The 20,890-nt window shown below is 37.8% G+C and overlaps 1 protein-coding gene across 4 annotated transcripts in view; it reads left to right on the top strand.

The window, feature by feature from the left end:
- OSBPL3 (oxysterol binding protein like 3) overlaps positions 1-20,890 on the top strand; it is a 93,653-nt gene that overhangs the window by 20,764 nt on the left and 51,999 nt on the right. The gene's annotated exons all lie outside the window — the stretch shown is intronic.

The following is a 20,890-nucleotide window of genomic DNA, read 5'->3' on the forward strand; positions in this document are numbered from 1 at the left end:
GGAGTCATGCAGGAAACCTGTGAAAAAGTCAGGGGAAGCCCTCACTTTGCTTATCCTGATCTTTCTAGTGTAAGGAAGAACTCCACTGAAAGACAACTTTGATAGTTGCTAAAAGGGGTAGATCTACAGGGATACAAAACCAGCAGAGTTTGAACAGTTACTAAAAGGGAATTCTTCATTGCTTTTCTAATAGCTTTAGCAGAATATAGGAGCTACTATTTATCTTAATATTTTAGTTTTCATACTGACATAGTCCCATCTTGTTGGCATATGTTCTTGGAATGCATTAATCATTTTTAACACCCTTTTTTAAAGATTAACACATGGTGTAATTTCACTGAGTAGCTCTGTCTTTGAAAAAGGAAAGAAGCTGTACTTAGTGCTCAAAGTGAATTCACCTTAAAGGGAAGTTACCTTAAATTTTCAACTTTTACAAAGTTGGAAACAGAATCTATGGCTGTTATAGAAGCAGTTTTCATATATTACTGAGCTGTTAGAGGCATTTTTTACTGCTCTCTTGAATGTGGGAAAACATAGTGAGGGAAGTGATCCTCATTCCTCAATCCTCATAAATTTTATTTTAGAAGCTTCATGGAACCCCTGTGTATTCCTATGTTGGTATTTTCTCTCAGTTTTGCCAACTTAAGATTCCAAGCTTAGTTCTGCAATATAAATATTATGTACATTGATTTTTGTGTGTTCTCTCACTTGGACCACTGACATAGTGTATCTTGTGACAGGTAGTTAATTTTACTTTGTAAGCTGAATATTGACAGCAGCTCGACATCGTCTGCTGGCTCTTTACTGTCTTTATATGAGAAACTCTTTGCACAGACCTAAATTCTGTGCTAAAATATGTCATTTAGTACTTCCTTCAAAGGAAAATGAGGTCAACTCTTAGTGTGTGTGTACTTGTAAATGCAAAAATAACCAATGTGCACAACCCTATCTCTTTTGTCTGCAAGCTGATCTTTATGAATTTAAGCTCCTTCTCTCAGATGAAATCAAATTTAGTTATGAATACTTGCACTAAATTGTTCAATGGGTAGTAGCAGAGGTAAATATTACTGGAAAAGAAGAGTGGAGAAGGGGAGAAAGGATGTTTGTTAACTTACTGTCTTAATAGTTGCTATTGAAACAAATTAATTTTGTGTAATAGTTTATTTTAGTCTTAAACTCTATCTGAGCATCATGGATGGCATCTATGGAAGGGAGGAGCGAAGAAGCAGGATAACTTTACCTCATAAGTGCATAATTTGTAATTTTTAGTTTTAGTTGTAGGTACTTTGCTCTTAAAAAGATAATACCCGATTAGGCAGAGGAACTGTTTGAAACAACTGGACTGCTGATTTAATATGACTACAAAATAAAGTAATTTTTAGAATTTGTGTCACTAGAAATCAAATGTTTGAAATTATGAAAAGATGGATCAAACGTACAGGTTCATTAATACAGCGTTGTAAGCCAGTTGTAGCTTAGATGCATCTTTTAAGGCAGGTTGTCACTTGTAAATGCCAAACAGGTTGTCAGGCTGATGTTGGGCTTGAAGTGGTGTGAAAAGGTTGTGAAATCCTTTATCCTGTGATGTCACGGGCACAGACCGTTCCCCCTGCAGCAGAGACATGAGTATGTCTCAGACATGAATATTCTGATCTCTTGAATAGTTACTGCTTCCTAACTTGGGAGAGGCTATGAATTTAAGTGCTTGAAATAGGCAATTAGCACAGCCAAAAGTAACTTAGAAGATCATGAACCTTGTCTCGGGTTATTCTAACTTTTGATTCCTTATGCTTCTATGCAGAGGAAAGTAGCAACTGTTGTGTGACTCGTTGTTCCAGAGACAATCATGTTGGTCGCCCTTCATTTTAGCAACAGAAACAAATTGCCTTCTTACTGGCATTTCAAGGAGGATTTTACAAAGCGAAATTCTGCATTTTGCTTCCAAAGTGATGAAGATAATCCAGGTTCTTACCTCTGAAAACATTTTCATTGCACTCTCACTGAGCAGAAGCACGCACTTTTCATCTGGAGGTCATGAACTCAGTTGGTTCTTTGATGTAAATCGACTTTGTGGTTGGAGAAGCCATGAGAACTTGCCTCTCGTTTTAAGAGTTAGCTGTAGAGATACCATCTCTGTCTTTCAGTATATGTTTGAACATGTGTTTCCATCATCTTTTTTTCTTTTTTTATTTGAAAGACTGGGTAACTTTTCCCTCTCTTTGCTTATGTAAACTCTGAGTTGGGTATTTGTCCATCAGTTAAAGAATAAAAATAATGCTTCAGATAAATCAGCAGGCAGATGATTTGTCACGTTTCAAGGATGGCCTTAGAAATTTATTTAGGAAGAGGCAACTCTTGTATAGCTTTAGGGCCCCTTGCTTTCCAATTGTGCAATAGCAAAGGTTTTGCATGCAGGCTAATTGCATGAGGGGGAAGAGGAGGTTGCAGTTGTTAGTGGACTCCTTTAGTAGTATGGTAATGAGGATCTCAGACTGAATTTCTGATACTAGCATGTGTAATAGTGAATGAGGTATGTTTTTGGCCTCTAGTGACTACTTTGCTCATTCACTGACTCCTAGTTCAAATGCCTTATACTCCCATCTGCTTTTGGGAAAAGGTCATATCCTCAATTCATAAGGCAAGTTCTTGTAGCAGTAGGCATTCGAAGAAGAAATGGAAATTGCATTGTTCCTTTAGGTTTGAAGAAGCTTCCTACACTGAGTAGAAAAATATTATGATTATTAAAGTAGATACTTTTCAAGGAGAAATAAAGATTACTTTAAAAAATTATACTGTTAACATTTTACTTGGTCTTTAAAGCCACATGTGTAAAATTCACCATAAGTGTGCTTCTGTAGTAATGTGGTTTAATGTAGTTTTATCCTGACATATTGGTCCAAGCATGTAATCTGTTGTAGAGTTTTTTGTTGTTGCACACCTTATAAAATAATATATGAAGGATGAAAAAAAATCAAACCTGGGCAAGGATAATTATCAGTAGTGATTCATAAACAGAGATGTATTTATGAAAATGTAACATGTTTGCAGTATTTGTTTAATGAGTATTTTAAACTTACTGAGTTCATGCATGTGCCATGCACTTATGAAAGAAGTCTTCTGTGGAGACACATGCAAGAACTTTTGAGAAGAAAAATATATCCTCCCATCAGCTGAATTTATGTTGAAAGAACATTAAGGTTCTGGCGGAAAACCAGGCAAAGTCTTATCTGGTAGGGAGTAAAACATGCTGACTGGTAACTTGCAGGCACAATAGTGAGCACTGGAGCAATACAGTATAAAATTATTTTAAAAGGCTTTAAGATGATTTTGATGCAGCAGCATGTTTTCCTGTAACTTTCACTGGGCTTCCTTTCTGTCCAGGTGATTTTTGTGCTTCCATATTTCCTGGAGGAGATGTGGGCTCTGCTGCTGTATTTTTGGAGGATGGCAAGTTATTAAAGAAAAGGTCTTGATCTAAGACCAGATTCATACGATGCCTTATCTTAAAAAGTACCAAAAAATTTACTTCTCTCTCTTTGTTTGTTTTTTTTCTTTTTCCCCTCCTAAGTTTTGACAATGTATATGTTTGATCTCAGGAGTTTTTACTCCCAGTACTTAAATATCTGAACAATTTGACAACTGTCCTCAGGCGTGTTTGAATGTACTACAGGTAGAAGCTTATTTTAAACAGCAGGAATTGTGCTTTCAGAAAAATCAAGAAACTTAAATTATTATGCTACTTTAGAAGTCTAATACTAAGTGATTAATGAAAATTGTTCTTCTGTAGTGCAGCAAGTGTTTGGAACTGCTAACAAGCTGTCAAGTGCTACAAAATGAAACGATTTCAAATTCTTGGGGGCTCTTACATTAGCTAAAAGGTAGATGCTGTCAGCTACAGTAGTAGTCAGAGGCAGCAGTTCTTACTGTGTTGACAGTGAAAAAGCTGAGTGTGTTTCTGGTTGAGACACATCAATAGAATTTGGTATTGCTGCTGAGAAGGATAAGGAGGAGTTCGGAAGTGCCCTGTCCCTTTTGTGTGTGATTTTTATTGCCAGCTTTTTACTGGGCAGCAACTCTTTGCTTCTAAAGGTTGAAACTGTTTGTTAATGCAGTTTTTAACACTTGATGACATGCCACTCCCTGCCTGCTGATTTTAATTTTGTCATCACTGGACAAAGTGATATTAACAAGTGGTACCCTAAGATAAGATAGTTTATAGTTTTACCTGTAACACCTTCCAGCATCTGGCCAGCAGCTCTTGAGAGAAAACATTTGGTTCAGGAGAACTGGAAAAAGCATTCATCATTTAGCTCAAACTTTGGGACTCTGAAGGAAACTGGATTCTCCACTGTGTGGAGGAATATGGGCTGCAAAGTTAGGAACTAAAAAGTTCAGCAGATTTCGATTTGTCATGAGGGTAGTATAAATTTGCAAATTTATATGCCTGTAGATGGCTTTCATAGTTAATAAACTTCTGACTAAATTTAGTGTGTTGTAATGAAATGACGTTATGAAAATAGAAACAAAGCAGACTGTGCTCTCTACCCGTAAAGAGGAAACATGCTACGTATCTCTGTGGTCATGTACATTAAGGCGACACCAGAAAATTACAAAAGTGTCCTCAAATCCAGAAGAAATTTTTTCTTAGTTGGCTGTAATGTTTTTGTGTGTTTGCTTTTTATGAAGTTATGGGAAGACTGCTTCTCATTAAAACCTAATGAACTGTATGTGGATATTTAGTAGTAAATTTAGCTTAGCAAAGCAAGTACTTTCACAGACAGCTGTACATATTTGCTTAATTAAGTAATTTATATAGCATCACATATGTCTAATTCAGATTCTTATCTTGCACCTTTATTACTTTTGGAACGGTGCTAAGATGCTGTTCTGTGTATGATCTGTTGTAAACTACATTTCCATGGAAATTGGTTAAAATACTGAAAAAGTAATTTCTAAAATTAAATTCAAAAATATGCAACTTGAAGAACTAATTTACTGAACCAGAAATGTACAATTGTACTACTGTACAGAATTGTTTCTGGTTGTACTTTGGAAGTGTAAAAGCTGTTCCCTTGCACAGTTTGTTAGTATTTTGTTATTAGGTGAAGAATTAGCAGGTTTTTAAATTCCCATTTGCCTTCACTCTGTGTGACCAATATACTGCACTAAAGACTAGGCAGCATACTTGAAGATATTGCTATATAAAACTTCATGGTAACTTTCCAGAGAGTAGCCTTGATTCAATGTGGGTGATTAACAGCTCTTCCTAATCCTGTGGTTAGAGTCCCTTTAAAACCTTCTGTTTAAACATACACTGCTTTAATTTGCCTTTTCACTTTAAATCAGTTTTGGCAGTGTAATCATACCTTCAGAAATAAAATTTCGAAGTTAGAACATTTTGACGAGATCATTTTTGCTGATCTTTCAGGCTGTTCATAATGACCACAATTTCAGTATTTCTAATGTTCTGTCATCATCTGGGGTGGCAGGTTCCACCTGTCCTCTGAGAAACAGAGGTCACAGCTCTCCTGTCTCCTTCCTTTCTTTTTTTTAAATGGGAAAGACAACATGTCATAAAATATGTGAAAGCTCTAACTGCCACTCTTTAAAAAACAGGCAGTAATTTCCTTCCAATAATACATTCTACAAGGAGTAACTACCAGAGACGTTGAAATCAACACTGGTTGAACTTAGGTTTTATGATCCATAGTGTTGTAGTTTGGAAAAGGTAATAATGAATATTCATCATTCTCTTTAAGTAAATATAAAGGAATGAAAATGTAAAAAATCTCTGTTTTTCTACAGCAGACCACTAAGCCTGGAGAACTTGTTGCACATGCTGTATCTTTGCTGTGTGACCAACTGTAGAAGGTTCACATCTGTGTCTGAAACATTGATAAACTTTTTGGTTTGGTTTTCTTATAAATCAGTGCTTGACTGCATGCGTGTATATTTTTATTTCACTCACTGTTGGGGGATGTACAGGGGAGAAGAAAAGGGAGGTCAGCAGTGGGTGAGGGAGGACTGTAGCTGTCTGGTTGTAAGAAAAGTGAGGGATTTACTGCTCCAGTTAAATCCTCTTGGCTTTGAGCGATACGGGCTCTTCTACAGAAATAGGCTGTATTAGGCAACTTTTCAGATGAATACTTGTATGTATCAAATCAAATTTGGAGACAAGATTTCTTTTGATTACTGGCTGAAATCCTGCTGGGTGCTGATTGGAGAGTGAGTGAGTTCATTTGCCTATTTTCAAAGTCATCCCATGACCAGCAATTCCAAATTTTTTGAAAGTCTCCTAAATATAAAATTGTTCTTCCCTCAGGCCATAGTTCATGCTTTCACTTAGACACTAACTCTAGAAGCCTGTTTGTTATTTCTGGCCAAACTGTAGCTTATGCTTCACCTTTAAAATTTTTGCATATGGTTTGTTTTTTTAGTGCCATACACTTCTCACGGAAATCTAAAAGAAAACACTAATAAGAGGTGGTGATATCTAAGTAACAGTTGTTAAGGGCATGATTCAGCATCTTCCCCTGCAACTGTCTCACCCCACAACTTGAAACTTTTGTATACCCTGTATTTGCAGGCTCCTTGGTGAAGGAATACTGGTGACCAGTGTGCAGGGGCTGCCATGATGGAAGTACTCTGTGCTTCTGTGCCTGTCTCTGGCACTGGCCAGTATGAGATGTTAAGTAGGAAGGCAAGCCAGTCCTTATCCTGAATAGTTGTAAAACATTTGCGCTTTTGTCAGACCCTTCCTATAACCTTCATCAGGGTGACTTACGATCTGATATGAAAAAGGCTGTCTTTAAATTATTTTTTCAAGTTTATTGAAATTGCCCATTTATTCTAATAAGCATATATCTTGATGGTGTACATGAAACTAAATAAATTTATATTATAGGGATTGACTTCGGATATATTTGGCAAAAATAAGTCTGTTTTCAAGGGTGGTGTGTATTACTTCTACGGGCAACAATTGCCATGACCTGAAATATCAGCTTGAAAAATAATGCTCACTTCATTTAAATTGAAAAAAGTGAAAAAGAAAAATTCCTAAACACGAAGTTAAAGAAAGCAATGACTGTAGTGAACTGTAACAGCTGCAACAACAAGCTGCGTAACCCCCCCTCCCCTCTCCATGAAGTAGCTTTACGCACTGTATCATTAAATCTCACTTGACAAAATTGAGATGTCTTGTTCAAGACACTTGCAATGAAAAACTTCATTTTTCATTTGAGGCTGTTCTCTTCCCACCCCCAGAAATGCCTGCAAGCTCTTGCTGGTTTTGGCTGTGGCGTTCTTGTTTTCTCCCTGCAGCTCTATTTCAGATGGAAGATATTTGAACGATATCACAAAAGTATTTCTTAAAAGAACCACCACCTAACATTCCTAAATACTGAGTGTCTTTCAGATTTTCAGTATGCCAAAACAGTGTTACTGAAGTAAGCGCTGAGTTGTTGCTTTAGTAACTGAATATGTTGGTAAGAGGGTGGCACCATGCATCGGTAGTCATCATCTCTGCATGGCAGGGGCAAGTATGGAGGACAGTATGGCTGAAAGATGGAGAGGACAGTGACTAGAGGCCTTAGAGAAATGCAGGGAAGGAAAGAAAGGAGTGATAAGAATTTCTTACAACTTTGTATTTCTGCACTTAAAATCAGATATTGGGCTTTGCATAATACAAGTGTCTTTCAAAGCAGAAGCAGAAAGACATTTTCAAATCACGAGCAGATCTCGGGGTTCTGTAAAACATAACCAGGCTAAAATCTTATTTCTAAATGTATTTAATTTTATTCCTGTCAGTGTTGCCTTGCCTCTTATATTTTTGAAAAAGCAGATGTAAAGATTTTGAAAACACCCATTAAGACTGAAGTGCAACTCAATGTACATGACTATCACAGTTCTCTTCTTTCCTTTAAAGTTCTAATGGAGGAGGATATAAATACCTCTGCAAAGTTACGTTGGTCAAGCCACAGGTTATTTACTCTGTGCATCTGTTTAGGCAGATTTGAATATTTTGGGGTTTATCTCATAAACATCTTCAGACTTGGTTAATTCATGACTAGCAGCACAAAATGTGAGGAATTCGGAAGTGGGATCTTTGGCTGAAAGCTGAAGCCCTTTTTAATAGTCGCTTGCAAGGGACAAGGAGCCACTAATACTGTCTTTTGCCTAGATGTCTAGCTGTGTTGGGGATGTTGCAGCTGTGCTGTTAGACTCATCGCCTGTGGGAAGATGAATTCATGTTTTTCAGTTACGTAACTATGCATCACATTTTATTTAACTTATACCCCGGAAGTCTGACCACAACATGCTAGATATGATGTACTCATTTAAAACACAATGGTGGTGTCATAGAAAAAATAAATCTGCACATTAAGACTTGATTAAAAAAAGGATCATTAGCACTTGAACCAATGATAGCATCACTGTAGATGTATGTATAGAAAGCATGTGTATAAATATGCAAGTATTTTGCATAGGTATTAGAAATAAAGCAGCTTTATGACCAGCAAGAACTGAGAGTTTTACCATGGAAGGTGCTGCAGAAGTTCTTAGCCTGAAAAATGATATACAGCTGTTGAAGTTGTATTTGGTAGAGGGGGAAGGCTGTGGTCCACCTGAGTCTCCCATGCAGGTGGCATAGTGATGGATCTGAGTACAGTGGCTGGCTTGGAAAGCACAAATGATGCAGGTATTGAGTGAAATGTCCGTATCTGTTCAGACTCTGCAGTGACTCAGAGCTAGGGGGCCTTAGCTTACAAATAGGTTGTCGTGGGGCTAGTGTAATCTAATAGTCAGTGACCTTTAATTGTTCTTCAGCCTTGCAGCATCCGGCTGCAACTGCCATGATCAGTCAGTAAAATTCCTGTCATTAAGCTGGAGTCTGAGAACAACAGGCCTTCATTCTTCTCTTTCTTTAGGTGTAGCTTTATTTGAGGTCTAACAAAGTGTCCATAGTAAGGTCTTTGCTTATTTAGCTGGTGTGAAATAAAGTAACACGTTACAAAGTTAGGGGTAAGGAAGATGTACCTTCCTTTATAAAGAATATTTTATTGCTGTCACAAAAGTAGTACTTGTATTTCTGTATGTGTTTGTATTTCAGAGTACTCTGATTGTGAAAGCTAGCATTGCTGATTTATTTATTTATTTACTTCTGTCACTGGTAGTGAACAAGTCCTGATTCAGTATGTTACAGAGAAGAGTAAATGGAAGGTTGTTTAATGGTTTTGGAGAAATCGTGGCATCTGAACTGTTTGCTTTCGTGTGATTTATTTAATTTACCACCTGTGAAATATCCTGTTTCTGTGCATGTGGACACGAAGGCTGATTACTCTAAGTGGATGATGTTGAAATAATATCTCTCTGCTTGCTAAGCTGAAGAAAAGTCAGGCCTGCAGCATCCCTATAATTGGTTCTGAATATAAAAAAGCCAGTGGTTGATTATGTACAAAATGTTAATTGTTGTTCTCCTCTGTTCAGACATAACTAATGTGTGACTTAATTTAGACAGAGTAGCTGGGAATCATTACATTCACATGGGAAGAAATGCATTTGTCACATGTATTTACTTTCTCAGGCTTAATGCATAACGGCCAACTTGACAATTCCTGCACTTGTTGGTGAGTTTTAAGCCTCTTAAATTTGCTGTATAAGGTGGTTAAGCTGCTGGTTTTAACTTCCAAATGCCTCATGCTTTTTCCATGTCCTCACCTAGCTTTAGAAAAGTATTCCAGGCACAGGGAGTGGAGCAAGGAGGAAGATGGAGAGAGGTGGAGCTGTGAATGTACAAACTGGCAACAGGAGATGTGAACTCTGTTCAAGCATTTTGTGGACCCCCCAGGCAAAATTAATACAAAGTCAGATCCCTTTGCACAAGGCAGGAAAAATAGTGCATTGCAGCGTTTACTGGAAACTTAAATTACTTTAAAGCACTGTATGCTGGAATTGTATAAATTACCCACAAGAGCAAATGACAGACTTCCTCAAAATGAGTTGCTGGATGCCATAGGGAGTAAAGGCAAACTTACATCCAGTTTTGGGGAATGATACTGAATTTTTTTTAACAGGTTGGTGATTGGTGATAGGTCAGAATTTGCATGGCTGAGAATGCTATCACTTACATGAAAGCAAAATGTGAAGTGTGTAAGTTTAATGCAGTTTTGGGTCAGTCTAAATGAACCACACTTCAGAGCGGGTGTTTTGGGAAGCACGAAGAGACAGTCAGCTTTCAGTGGACGCTATTCAGAGCCTGGTGTGTGGCTCCCCATTTGTCCCACTTCCAAAATCTGTTGAAAAACCTAATGGTGCTGAGAGAAACACAAGGAGAGATCAGAATCTTTTTCTCCAAGTAATTCAGTAACTTTTTTATACGTAACACAATAAATTACTTGGATTTTTGATGTGTGGGCTTCCTAAATGTACTTGCATGCAGCTCTAATAGCATTTTATTTCAGTTTACCAAAACGAAGATACAGAATACAACACCAGGCACTCAAGAAATGTGTTGCATTGTGCTATACTCTGTATTTCTTGATTTTTACCTTTTTACCCATTCAGCATGATAAGTGATCTATTCCTAAAATCATCTCGCTAAGTACTGAGTGTTACAGGAGATCTTGCTTGCTTTGTCACTGTATTTTGTTTTATTGTTTGATTACTGACTTGAAGCACTGATTACCCTCACTGTTCCTCTGCCCAACTGGTATTGTAAAATCACACTAGAGAGCAACCTTTCAATCATCTCACTTTGGGAACAATGTAGGAATAGCTTCATCAACTGCGTTATTCTCCAAATTAGAGCAAGTCGTCTACTCTGGAAGATCGCTTGTAATGAGGGACAGCAGCGGGCTGGCTGGTCCTTCAGCCAAAATAAGAACTCTTTGTCCTTTTGATTCTCTGTCTGTATGTGCAGGTTTTCAGAGTTTTGTTAGGCAATCAGAGGTATGTGGTACTTTTCTTGACATCTTTATGTTGCTAACCACAAAATGTAGCTCATAAGTTTCATTCATAAAGAATTTGTTATATAGAAGCACCCCTCTTCTCTAGGAAAGCCTGTAAGTATTTCCAAAAGGATATTTTTGCAGCAGACTCCCCATTGCACATGAAGTGAAAAGATGCGCAAACTACCTTGCTCTTTTCCCTAGATGCCGATGAGATGTCAGGCAAGTTAGTACGCCTGAGAACAACAGTCTGAAATAGGAGCTGGGGGACTGCCGGCTCCCAGAGCCACCTTGCTTGTTTGCTCCTAGGGCAGATGGTTGACTTCTCATCTGTACTCAGAAATAAGAAAATGAGATTGGAAGACTGCAAATGCTGATGATGTAACTTCTCCAAATGTAATCCTTTCAACTGCCATCAGTCATTCCAACATTTATCTTTTATGTTATGTTCCATGTAAGTCCTTGTCATTTTTGAGTAACAAAAGAGATTTGAATATTTTTGACATATTTTATGATGTGTGATCAAAACCAGTATAACAATGCTTAGGAGAAAAGGTTGGGTGCATTTTCTATGGAAATTTAAATTTTTCATGACTTAAATTACCACTCACAGTAACTTTTTTCCACATTCCTCCTCTAGCTTTTCACCTTCTACATGCATTTAATTTTTCTACCTTTTCACAGATAGAACAAAATACTGAAATTCAGTTCAAATGTTGTGTTTTAACTGTCTGTATGGCACAGCTGTATTTATTTTCTTGAAAGTGTGAGTTATGAAAATGTCTTATTTGCAAACTTGAAGTTTGTGGTCAAGACTTGGTGAAAATTTTGTACATAAAGGCTCCTCAATATTGAAACTCTGAAAAGACAATTTTAGGTCGAAAGTGCAATTTTATGGCATAAGTTTTCCTCTTTTACGCATTCTATATTTTAACATGTAAAAAAGATGTACTTGAGTGAGTTTCTCGGAGCATTTATCCTAAAAGTATCACTTGCTGGCAAAATTGTGGAAAACAAAGTGAAAGATTAATATTAATAAAAGTTAAGGAAAACGATATAGGTCAGCATGGGTGAAGTGGGCATGACTGTCATCTGTTAAGGAATTGGCTTTCAGTGTTTTCTGTGACCTCATATGTTATTATTTTAGACATATTTTTAATTAAAAATAAAAAACCTTTTTGGCTCCCTTCTCTAAGAAATTGCTTTTTTCCCTATTTTGCTTTTCAGAACTGCATTATATATGAAAAATTGTGGAAAATGTCTTGTGAACTATGTCAGGATACACTTTATGCTGTACTATTCATAATTAACCACAGGTTTAATTTATTTTTTTTGTTGTAAGTCTTGTTGGTCTAGAAAAGCCAGTGCCATACGCCAGCATTTTAGAAACACAAAAATATTGAGAGGTTGGGAGGAGAGTAGAGGGATAGAAGGCAAAGACCAAGAATGGTGACACACTTCTATTAAGCGTTTTAAGGGGAATCTACATCACTTCTGTTTATTGCTGCTTTTATAGCCTATAATTAAAATCCAGTTGTTAGTTGTGGTTCAAGTATAACCAACCTTGAAAATGCTATGAAGTAACCAAGATGCTAGACCCACACACATTATAAAAGTCTTCACGTTGTCGTCTGCTGTCTCTAGCCTGTTTACAGTGACAGGAACTGAAGTAAAAAATGAGTGTACTCATTAGAAATAACAAATATGGGTTGTTAAGTTGTAGCACCTTTTCACTGAGCTCAAATCAAGTTCTCTAAATTATTCATTCTTTCATATTGCTGAGGCATCCTAATTAAAACTTTCCATCTTTTAAACCTATAAAAACGCTTGAAAATGGGAGTGTAACTGAAGTTTTTTTTAATCATGCAGAATTTATTTTGGCTTTAATTAAATTCAAATAGATAGTCAGTATCTTACACTAACCTGAATCTAAATGTAACATTATGAACAGTGTATCTTTCAGATCAGTTGAAAATCATACTGCTTCTGCTTTCTTACCCACAAGTTGGTGATCACCATCCCTGCATCCCTACCCCTTGTGACAAATGGCTTTCCACTGAAGTGGATTGGGGAGGGCTCCTGTGATTTTTTTTTTACTGTTTTTTAAAATTTATTTAGTTTTTGGCAGGGGAACTGCTGATCTTCAGAAAAGGGACAGTAACAAATTGCTTGGGAGCAAGAATTTCTTTAACTGCTTTGGCAGTTTTAAAAGTGAATATAAATTTGAGCTCTAACCTTTCAGTGGAGGCACTGAGCTGCTACTGAGACCCATAAAAGTTCTCAGCAGCTTTGTATTATCTCTGAGCTCTATTGCTGGAGGCAGGCCATATTTTTACATTGGGATGTCATACTGCAGTAGACTTGTACAAACAAACTTAGTGCATTAAAACTCTATACATCTTCCTTGATCTGGGTTGTCTTGTGATAGCGTTAAATTATTCAATCTTAATTGAAGCTTTCCTTTTTGGCCAATCTCCTAACTTGGTTTTAGATTTTGTTCCTTTGTAGGTAGGCAGTGGCAGGACAAGATCTGACATGAAAGCACTCACTCTGGAATGGACCTTCGGTTCTTCCCGAGTATAGTTAATGCTTCTGCAGCTTTGTGTGCACTTTCTTCCTTTTACAAGGTCAAAAGTTCCTTTACCAGCTCTGCACAAGTAGAACCTTTAAGGTAACCCTAGCTGGATTTGGGTTCTCCTCTAGCATTTCAGATTTTAAGGAGGTGGTGGTGGGGTTCTATCATTTGTGGTGGGGAGAGGATCCCTTTTTTGGTCTGTTTACTGCTTAAGATCTACCCTGTTAACCCAGTTGAAAGCCCTCAACTCTAGCCTGCATTTTCTTTGGCTGAGCCAGCTGTTGTGATTGATATTTTCCCATTTCATATTACCTGGGCAAAACATTGTATGTAATAATTCAGATTTATAATCTGGTTTTCCACATCTTGCATCTCTCAGCTTTAGGTCTCTTTCAGTTCATCTTTATCCTATGCTAAGAGGGTAATTTGCAGAAAACCTGATCTGTGGAATCTCTTTCCTGGTTCCCATTGTCAAGGTGTTTTTTATGATTATAAATATGAATGGATTTAAAACCAACTGCAATGTAGAATCTTCCAAGAACATGATTCACTCCATCCACAGCTGCTTCTCATAGTTCTTGTCACCTGCATACGTGATGTGTCTTTCTAAGCAAAAGGACAGGTGCAGGCATCGTCCTGTCTCTCCTTGTAGAGCTCCATCCCAAGCCTTAATAGTTGTAATTTTTATTTAAAAGAAATAAATTTCTGTTTATACTTTTTTTCTTTATATTTGCCTTTCTTTTTTTATTGAAAACTTAGAGTTAACAAACTCTTACCTTTTGGTATTAATAACAAAAATACTTAGCACTTGGAGGACTAATTGTCCTTGGTATACTTTATATGTGTTAATTGCTTCCTGCAGTGCGTCTCTAAAGTGTCAAGGTTTATTCACACATTGTGTGTTCAGAAACACTGTTTTAGGATGTCAGCAGCCCCTCGCCTAAGATGATGCTGAAAAGGGTTAACACTGATGTGCTAACTACCCATCCTTGTTCAGAATACTATACACATCTTTTGATGTATCAAGCTATCTTAATATGAAAGACCTTTGGTAAAGAAATAATCTGCATAAAATTTAAAAGAAAGCTGTAGCTCTGTCTGCATTTATTAAATACTAATGTCATAAAGTACACCAGCAAAGGTGTACTGGAATGGACTTCGAGACAGAAGCCTCCAAAGGTATGGTAAGTTGATCAAGAAGAAATGTGACATTTTTATAACTCATGGTCATTACACTTTATAAAGTGCATAAATGAATTTGTGTATCCTAGGAAGAACTGAATCTTGTTACCATGGTCATTAAAGTTAATGTGATTTAAATTTTGAGCTAATAGGCCTGCTTATAAAGGAGAAGCACTAAACATTCTCAACGGGAAGTGTTATTTCCTTTGTAACTTTTTGTCTTTTAGAAATTAAGTGACGTACACAAAGACATACATGACAATTCCAGTGTATTGTGGGAAAACAGATTTCTGGGAGGGGGACCTTAGTTTTTTGGTTGATGTTGGGGTGGGGTTTTTTGTGGTTTTGGTTTGGGTTTTTCTTTTTAGAATGTAGATCATGGCAAAGCGTGAAAAGTAAAACACCACATCAAAGAGGACAAAGCAGGTTTATTGGATCCTACCACTCTAATGAACACGTTTAGATTTCCTGCATGAGCTAAAGGATCTCTGTGTTGTGTTTTGCTGTTCATACGTACCCCATGATGTTTTCTTTTAGACTTCAGTGAGGATCATTCCTGGGCCACCAACACTCTTCCAGTAGTCCTATTTGCTGTTCTGCCTGAAACGACAGGTGATAGGTTTTGGGTTTCTTTCTCCATAGTGAAACCAACTATGTCAGCTGGTTTACTAAAATATATTGCTTGATGTCAGCCTTGATAGATTTATGCATCTCACAGTATTATGCAGCTTATCAGGGCACAAAGAGACAGTCTGATTTGAAGTTACATGAATGCCTTCAGTGATTTGACAGAAAGTGATGTCTTGATGTGCAGCCAGTGCTGTCTTAAGAACTTGAATTACTACATGCTGGCAGACTGACAGATATTTACACAAGAAGACACTGACTTCCAGAACTAACATTGTGCCTATCAAAACTGAATCTAGGAAAACAAACTGTGTATTTCAGTAACACTTTAGCAATAACAAGTGCAGTTTTAAAAAGGAATAAGCCTCAGGGCATAGTGGGGTATCTTTGTTTTAGTGAACAAAGCAAAGCTTTAAATAGTAACAGATAGCAGAAAAATGAAAGGTCATTAAGCTCATGCCAAAGCTCTGACGGTAACACTTCCACTTGTACCAACGCTGGGACAGATGGGCCTTTCCAAGGTTTTTAGTACAGACTGTAAAAAGATACCACATGCCTGTTACTTTCCTTACTAAAAATTATAATAAGCCTTTCTCTTTTCTATTGCCTGATCTTCCTTTGTCTTTTCACTTGTAAGGTCTTCTCTAAATGAATAGCACTTCCAGTGCAAATAGACCCACTGCTGTTTTATTAATTGAGCAGGGGGAGAGCTATCAACCTTGTTAGCACTGCTGTATGCTGTGTATGTGCTTCCAGCATAGGATTTGATCACGGCTCAGTACTGTTTTCTGCTCCATCCTCTTGACAGAGAGGCTGTGCACCCCTCTGTTACTGGGTCACAATCTAGTTCCTACTGTCCTCCAGCTTCTGGCTTCTCAGTCAAGTCTGTGAGAGTCACCCTGAAAGCTGGAGGGAGCATGTGGGACCCCACTCAGTCTGGTAGCTCCTGCTAGAGAGCCCTGAGCTGCCAGGCTGTCCCTAGGCAAGGCCCCTTCTGAAAAGGAGAGAAGAATTAATTATTTAAGACCTGACTGTGAGCTAGGTCAGTCCTATTAGTTATGATTCTCAACTATGATTAAAAGTTGGGTGGAAAAGGTGGTATGACAGCTGAGTAATTACTGTAATAATATAGCCATTACTACATGTATTTTCTGTATCACTAGTCACCAAGATTCTTGACGTACCTGTCTAGAATATATACCCAGCAAGCTTTTTTTATGCAAGTGTAATCTATCGCAGATCTCTGGGGGGAGTGGAAACAGTGTCAAGATTAGACATTTTAAAACAAATCATGTCACATGCAGTATTATAGTCAGTTTCTGTGGTGAGGAAAAGGTGGTATTTTTATATATGCTTACAGTTCAGGATGCTGATTGACCTATTTCTAAATTTATATAAGATTTGTCTAATAAGGATTGAATTATTTGCCCCAAGGTTTAGTGAATCAGCAGATGTTTGCTTTGCTTCAGGAGAGCCTGACTAGACTTGACACTGAAGCATGTTCTTCTGTGATGTCTTTCGTAAGATGTGTTCTACTGGATTGTTTCTGTGGTTTTGTTTTGGGTTTTTTTGCTTTCTGTACACTGGAATGTACAGGATTTTCTTTCATCAAGTGATGAACATTATACACGCAAAGTAATTTGCTGTTAAATGTGGTATGTTTGTCTTCACCTAGCTGCTTTTCTTTCCCACTCTGTGTGTCTCTGAGTTTTGTTTGAACTAAATTTTCCTCTTTTGGGTCACTGAAATAGCATGATTTAATTACTACAATAGCCTCCTTAAGGAGGTGCTCCAGATGGAAGCAACTGTTTCTTTGCATCACAGACTACTTCAGAGAGTAGTATGTGTCCATGGCTAATGAAAGCAGCTGCTCAACAGAGGTTATGATTTGAGTTAAGTCTAGAGACAGCACCTATCTGATTGAAGGCAGTTCTGAAATACTTGCTGTTATTATTAGTCTCCCTAAGTGGTCTGAACTTTTGCTTTCAAAGGCAGTTTTAATAACTTAGTTGTGTTAAACTATTTTGTGTTTGTTCCTGCGAGTTTTCTTCGGTAAAGAGAATAGTTAGCAACAGTACAGTATTTGTGTGTTTTGTCCTTGAATAGTATGAATCTTACGGTAGTTCAGGAACAGCTAATACCCTCCACAGAAAGACATCTCCAGTAGTATCTGTAGTCTATAAATATTTTTTTCCTTTTTTTGAGCCAGATAAGACACTGGGATAAATTAAAGCTGACAATTTGAACTATAACAGAGAAAATCATGAAAGCATTACCTGGAATAGGCTGTTGCTTTGCTTATCCAGGTGGACGTGCATGAATATAACTTAATAATTTAATAATAGCTACAGAGAAAAGGGTTTAGCATGGATTCTTTTTTAATTCAGTGAAAGTCACTCAATGTTGCTTGCAGCTCTGATTAGGATTGCTCAGTCCTGTGCTTCCTATGTCCACGACTCTCATCAGACTTTCTGTTGTTTCTATTATTCTATCTACAGAGCCTGAATTGACTACATTTATAGAATGAGATGTACGCTTCCAGTTTTGCTGCTCAAAATCCCTCTTCAGTGTTCTTTCACTGCTGAATCAGCTCTGAAGCAGCTGTTAAGGCTTTATTTTTCTTCCAAAACTATAACAAACTATTGCATAATATTAATTTTTTTTTAGTGCAGTTTTCAGGTTTTTTTCTGAATTTCTGCCTCTGTTTTGTGAGATGTGAAACAACTTGGAATTTGTTGTAAGCTTGTTGTTTTGAGAGTTGCAAGAGATGAATTGTGATGCTGAGAGGTTGCTTTGAACCTGTGCAGTTTTAAAGGTTTGAGGACAACTTGAGACAGTACTTTTTTTAAAAACAGGTCTTCCTGTTGTACGTATTATCTTATGTTTATATTAGCTTTAGTTGATGTAGAATGATAAGGCTCTTAGTAACAGCTGATAAGTAGAGATAAGTGCTGTTTATGGGTTTAGGATGTAGTAGCTACAAATAATATTTGATACCCATGTATTCTTAATTCTTTAAAACGCACCTGGCGAGGTCATTTGCAAAAGTACTGTTGGCCTACTTTTGCTGCTGTTGACTTGATAGTGAAAAATTAGGGCAATACTTAGCACTTGTGGAAATTCCTGTCCTAAATTTATGTGGATTTGCCTCAGCCTCACACCTTTGGTCTACTCCAAAAAGACAAATCAAAGTAAGTGGCACTGTGTGCTCTGGAGGAAAAGTGGGAACAAACACAGTTCTGAGGCCATCCTGGGGCATGGGAAGGAGCAAAATGTATTGAACCTGAAGTAATTGGATCGTGATGACCTCAAAACATCAATTTTAGCTGCAACCTTAACTTAGTATAATACTGATTTTTATGCCCACTTTAAGCTTGTAATTGCTCTTGTACCTGGTAGGCTTAAGTTCCACAGGAAATGTAAAATATCAGCTGCTCTAGAGAGGCCCAGTCACTGCTGCTGGCAGCCAGAATATGAGCCACTTTGGGATGCAGGATCAATGTTTTCACACCTTCTTCCAGGAAGAGTAAGTGGGTTATTGTTGAAGGACAACCACAGTTTTCTCTTTTTCTTCCTAAACTTGAAAAGAATTTTAATAAAGGAGCACCAAGTAGTTGCTGGAGCATGCAGCAGTTTTCACAGATGAGTTGGGCCATGTTTATTATTCACATACGCTTCCATGTTCAAGTCTGGAAGTCTCAAGGTAATAAGTTATATTACTGGGAAACACCAATAAAATAATAATAAAACACTTTGGAGAGAGGGCATGTTTCACTCCTTCCTCAGGGCTGGTAACAAAAGCCTTTTCTTCAGCCCATGTAGTAAATTAATTTGAAGGAATAAAAGAAAATTCAAAAGCCCAATTTTGGAGGCAGACTGACAAAATACTTCATGTACTCTCTGTCAGATTTACCCCACCTGGAATTAAGCACCTCTGGTTAGTTGGCTGAGTCACCTTCAGGTTATTTGAATTCTGGAAAAGTGCCCATCTCTCTCTCTTTTTGATTCCAAAAGGACAAATTACATTGCCCTAGGAGATCTTAAGTACTTAGGTGGCGCAAGTCTGCGTCTAGATGACGTCAATGTTAGCAGATGCAGCAGTGCAGTAAAAGTGGACCTTTGCAGTGAATCAGTTAAGGGTGAGGACCCAACATGTACACTGTGGTGGGACTAGTCAGGACTAGCTCTGGTCTGGTGCCATGGACTCAACGCTTTGAGCACTGGATGCACTCCTGGAACACATTTCATCCAAAAGGGATTTGGTTTTCATACTCCAAGACCGCCTTGCAGTGCAAACCTAAATGTGACAAGAGGCGGGACCAGTAGATTTGCAGCGGAAGCGGTGTTCTCCTCTGTTCTAAAATGCTAACGTAGCCACACCTTAATTTAGACTCCACACCAAAAACATGATGATAGAAATACTCTTCTGATTATATGGATTCTTTTCATGTTAAATGCATGGGACATCTGGTTTTTTCAGTTACCTGACTCTTCCAGGACATCACAACCATTGCACTGTGTGTTCAAATAGTTGAAGGGCATTATTTAACTTACAACTAGCATGTCCTGGAGATACACTCCCAAAGTACTGGTAACAGCAGCTTTCAGTGCATTTTCCTGCAAATTAGAGCCAGTTTCTTGCCATGACCTCTGCCAGTCTTTGCCAAAATGCCAGATAATCACTGATAAAAGCCAAGTGATAAAGTGCTCATTTTGAACATGAGGCAGTGAAGAAGGCAGGTGGTTATCGGAGCAGTGTGCCAAAAAGATAAAGCACTAGCTGAATGGTACTTTCAAGGGGGGTGTCTGAATGATGGGTTTGCAGGAAGCATGTTTCAATTCCTATTGTGAATATTTGACCTCTGCTTGTTAATAGAGATGCTCTCATTAATCTCTTTTACTAAATGCAGCTTGAAATTAAGCAAGAAAGTTATTCTTTATACTTACTCCACAGTAAAAACTTGTGTAAAGTGAAATAAATCTAAACCTATTAAAAGTGCTAGTCCTTAATGAAATGCCACACAAATTTATCTTCCAGATAGAAAGCAACTATACCTTCTCCAAAATGCACTATTCCTAATCTCAGTAGTAATTTCAGTGTGAAACCCATGGACTAGGCCAAGTATAGACCTTGCTATCCCATTGCTGTACTGTTCTGATTTTCTTCAGCTCTTGTGTTGTGCTTGCTGGCTTTGTACCTGTCTGATGATTGCTGGAAATAATAATTGAGTATTTCTAACCAGGTAAGGTAAATGCCACGAAGAGAGACCTTGTTTCAGGTGAAAAGAGGGCATGTTGGTTGAAATGTTACATCAAATTGTACTGCAAAGAGGCACTGTAGATTGCAAAAGGTTGTTGTTCAGGAGCTGGATGCTTCAGACTACAGCAGTAGGGAGAGAGGTTTTCCGCATCATACTGTTGTCTTCATCCTAAAAATAGCACCTGGTTTTGGGTGGGAGTTGTTGGGGTTTTGGTGGTTTTTTTTTTTGGGGGGTGGGATGGGGGGGTGGGGGTGTGGTGTAGATTTTTTTTTGGGTGGGTTTTTTTGGGGGGTTGATTG

The sequence above is a fragment of the Phalacrocorax carbo genome, chromosome 2, assembly GCF_963921805.1.
Source record: "Phalacrocorax carbo chromosome 2, bPhaCar2.1, whole genome shotgun sequence".
NCBI lineage: Eukaryota > Metazoa > Chordata > Aves > Suliformes > Phalacrocoracidae > Phalacrocorax > Phalacrocorax carbo.